Here is a 4,824-nt window from a genome sequence, read left to right on the forward strand (position 1 = left end):
TTGTGTCGGTGAGTGTGGTGGACGGGGAGCTCAAGCTAGCTTGAAATATAAAGGACTCTTTGCTTTTACATCGGACTGCTGGCTCCCTGTTGGTTTCTTGGGGATCCTGAAATCTGGGCATAACAGAAGCTACAGCTTCGCACACTCCCCAGGAAACCACGAGTCCATTCCCTGTGTATCACTGGCAGAAGAGAGAACAAAGGGGAGCAGGCATGTGGGAGCAGCTAAAGGGTCATGAGTGCTGTCTTTTAGAAGGCAGAGAGCGTTGTGAGGACTGCATCCATCAGACGGTATAAAGATATCTTTGGACACAGCCAAAGTAGAAGCTTGAGGGGTACAAAAATAAGGAACAAGTGAAAGTATTACAGATGGACGTGAGCTGCAGGGCCAGGCCGAGCGGCTGCTTTGTGTTCCTGTGCTCAAGCGCCTAGTCTGGGGATCAGTGGGGGCTGAACCTTGACTTCGTCCTCTCAGCAGCAGATTCAAGCAACAGCGGCCTCCTGATCTCCACACGCTCTGTCTGGGGAACAGTTACTGTGTGTGAAGCCTCCCTCCACCAGCCAGAAGAGCCACCACAGCTGTGAACAGCACCCACCAGAGGCCCTGCTATCAACGGAGGAGCCACTGCTACCACAACCGCCCAAGGAGCACCCACAGCCCGAGGAGCCACTGCCACCCAGGGAGCAGCCACTGAACGACTCAACAACTAGATATGTCAGTGAGATCAAACATGGGTAGACAAAGAAACCCCCAAAGGAAAGAAAAGGAGGACTCGCCAGAAAAGCAGCTAAGTGAGACAGAGGCATGCAACATGACGGAAAAAGAATTCAGAATAAGGGTCCTAGAGTACATGCACCGGTCGGAGGAAAAAATCAATACCATATGCAAGAAGCTAGAAGAAACAGATGAAAAAATCAACAACTTAAGTAAGGCCCAAGAAGAAAGGAAGAGTGATATAGCTGCCATAAAAAACTCCATTGAAAGTATCAACAGTAGACTAGGAGAAGCGGAGGACCGAATTAGTGAATTAGAAGACAAGGAAGCAAAACACACCCAAACTATACTGCAAATGGAGAAAAAAATTAAAAGACAGGAGGAGAGCCTAAGGGAGCTTTGGGACAACATGAAACGAAACAACATACGAATAATAGGGGTGCCAGAACAACAGAAAGATGAACATGGATTAGAAAACCTATTCGAAGAAATAATATCAGAAAACTTCCCTGAGGTGGGGAAGAAAAAAGTCACACAAGCCCAGAGAGTCCCAAACAAGGTGAATCCGAAAAGACCCACACCAAGACACATCATAATTACCATGGCAAATGTTCAGGACAAAGAGAGAATCTTACAGGCTGCAAGAGAGAGACGGAAAGTTACATACAAGGGATCTCCCATTAGATTATCAAATGATTTCTCAACAGAAACACATCAGGCCAGAAAAGAATGGACAGAAATCTACAAAGTGATGCAAAGCAAAGGACTGAATCCAAGAATACTCTATCCAGCAAGGCTATCATTCAAAATTGAAGGGGAAATAAGAAGCTTCACAGACAAAAAAAGGCTAAGGGAGTTTATCACCACCAAGCCAGCCATGCAAGAAATGCTAAAGGGACTGGTGTAAAAAGAAGAAATAACAAGCTCAGAAAGAAAACAGCCACACACACAAAAAAAGAAATGGCTACAAACAAGTACCTTTCAATAATAACTTTAAATGTAAACGGACTAAATGCTCCAACCAAAAGACATCGAGTGGCTGAATGGATAAAAAAACATGACCCATACATCTGCTGTCTACAAGAGACCCACCTCATTAGAAGGGACTCACACAGACTGAAAGTGAAGGGATGGAAAAATATCTTTCACGCAAATGGAAAGGAAAAGAAAGCTGGGGTAGCAATACTTATATCGGACAAAATACATCTCAAAGTGAAGGCCATAACCAGAGATAAGGAAGGCCACTTCATAATACTAAAGGGATCAATACAACAAGAAGATATAACCCTGGTAAACATATATGCACCCAATGCAGGAGCACCCAAATTCATAAAAAAACTCCTGGAAGATATCAAAGGAGAGATCGACAACAATACAATCATAGTAGGGGACTTTAATACACCACTGACACCACTGGATAAGCCCGCTAGACAAACAATCAGCAAAGAAACAGCAATCCTAAATGACTCACTAGATCAGATGGACTTAATTGACATCTTCAGAACACTTCACCCCAAAGCCATGGAATATACATTCCTCTCAGGTGCTCATGGGACATATTCAAAAATAGACCACATATTGGGTCACAAGCAAAGTCTCCACAAATTCAAGAAGATTGAAATCATAAAAAGCTTCTTCTCAGACCACGATGGCATAATGTTAGAAATAAACTACAATAAAAACAACCCAAAATACTCAAACACTTGGAAGCTGAATAGCATGTTATTAAATATTGATTGGGTTACCAATGACATCAAAGAAGAAATTAAAAACATCCTGGACACTAATGACAATGAAAACACAACAATCCAAAACCTATGGGACACAATGAAAGCAGTCCTGAGAGGGAAGTTTATAGCTCTACAGGCCTACCTCAAAAAACAAGAAAAAATGGTAGTAAATCATCTAACTCTACAACTCAAAGAATTAGAAAGAGAGCAACAAGAAAACCCCAGAGTGAGCAGAAGGAAGGAGATAATAAAGATTAGAGCAGAAATAAATGACATAGAGACCAAAAAAACAATACAGAAAATCAATGAAACCAAGAGCTGGTTCTTTGAAAGGATAAACAAGATCGACAAACCTCTAGCCAGGCTCACCAAGAAGCAAAGAGAGAGGACCCAAATAAACCAAATCAGAAACGATAGAGGCGAAATAACAACAGACCCCACAGAAATACAAATGATTGTTAAACAATACTATGGACAGCTCTACTCCAACAAACTAGACAACCTGGAGGAAATGGACAAATTCCTAGGAAAATACAACATTCCAAAACTCAATCAGGAAGAATCTAAAAATCTCAATAGGCCAATAACTATGGAAGAAATTGAAGCAGTCATCAAAAAGCTCCCAGCAAACAAAAGCCCAGGACCAGATGGCTTCTCAGGGGAGTTTTACCAAACTTTCAAGGAAGAACTAAAACCTATCCTCCTCAGACTACTACAAAAAATTCAGGAGGAAGGAACACTTCCAAGCTCATTCTATGAAGCCAGCATCACCCTAATACCAAAACCAGGTAAAGACAACACAATGAAAGAGAATTACAGGCCAATATCCCTCATGAACATAGATGCCAAAATCCTCAACAAAATCTTAGCAAATCGGATCCAACAGTACATCAGAAAGATCATACACCATGACCAAGTAGGATTTATCCCAGGAATGCAAGGATGGTACAACATCCGTAAATCAATAAACGTAATACATCACATAAACAAATTGAAAGAAAAAAACCACATGGTCATATCAATTGATGCAGAAAAAGCATTCGACAAAATCCAACACCCATTTTTGATAAAAACTCTCAGCAAGGTGGGAATAGAAGGATCATACCTCAACATAATAAAAGCCATATATGACAGGCCCACAGCCAACATCATACTCAATGGACAAAAACTAACACCATTTCCCCTAAGAACAGGAACAAGACAAGGATGCCCACTCTCACCACTCCTGTTCAACATAGTCCTGGAAGTATTAGCCATTGCAATTAGACAAGAAGAAGAAATAAAAGGCATCCAAATTGGAAAAGAGGAAGTAAAACTGTCCTTATTTGCAGACGACATGATATTATACATACAAAACCCTAGAGACTCCATCAAAAAACTACTAGACTTAATACATGAATTTGGCAATGTAGCAGGATACAAAATTAACCCCAAGAAATCTGAGGCATTTCTATACACCAATAGTGAACTTTCAGAAAGAGAGATTATAAAAACAATCCCATTTACCATCGCACCAAAAAAATTAAGCTACCTAGGAATAAACTTAACTAAAGAGGTAAAAGACCTCTACTCAGAAAACTACAGGACGTTGAAAAAAGAGATAGAGGAAGACATAAAGAGATGGAAGAACATACCATGTTCTTGGATTGGTAGAATCAACATCATTAAAATGTCCATACTACCCAAAGCAATCTATAAATTCAACGCACTTCCCATTAAAATACCAATGGCCTACTTCAAAGATCTAGAACGAACTCTCCAAAAATTCATCTGGAATAAAAAAAGACCCCGAATAGCTGCAGCGATCCTGAGAAAGAACAAAGTAGGTGGGATCTCAATGCCAGATATCAAGCTGTATTACAAAGCCACTGTTCTCAAAACTGCCTGGTACTGGCACAAGAACAGACATATAGATCAGTGGAATAGAATAGAGAGTCCAGAAATTAGCCCGAACCAATATGCTCAATTAATATTTGCAGTGACGGCCCTAGGCTATTATTAGTATAGACAAGAGGCCCAGTGCACAAAAATTTGTGCACTCGGGGGGGAGAGGGGGTCCCTCAGCCCATCCTGTGGCCTCTCGCAGTCTGGGACCCCTCTGGAGAAAATGACCTGCTGGCTTAGGCCTGCTCCCGGGTGGCAGAGGGCAGGCCCAATCCCTAGGTGCAGCCCCTGGTCGGGCTCAGAGCAGAGTCGATTGGGGAGTTGGGGCGCTGCCCCCTGTCATGCACAGAGGAGGTTGCAATGCCACCCCTAGTCACGCTCAGGGTACAGCCGATTGGGGGGTTGGGGCACCGCCCCCTGTCACACTCAAGGCAGGATCGATAGGGAAGTTGCGGCGCCACCCCCTGTCATGCACAGAGCAGGGCCCATCAGGGGG

Source organism: Myotis brandtii, unplaced genomic scaffold (genome assembly GCF_000412655.1).
Source record: "Myotis brandtii unplaced genomic scaffold, ASM41265v1 scaffold514, whole genome shotgun sequence".
Classification (NCBI taxonomy): domain Eukaryota; kingdom Metazoa; phylum Chordata; class Mammalia; order Chiroptera; family Vespertilionidae; genus Myotis; species Myotis brandtii.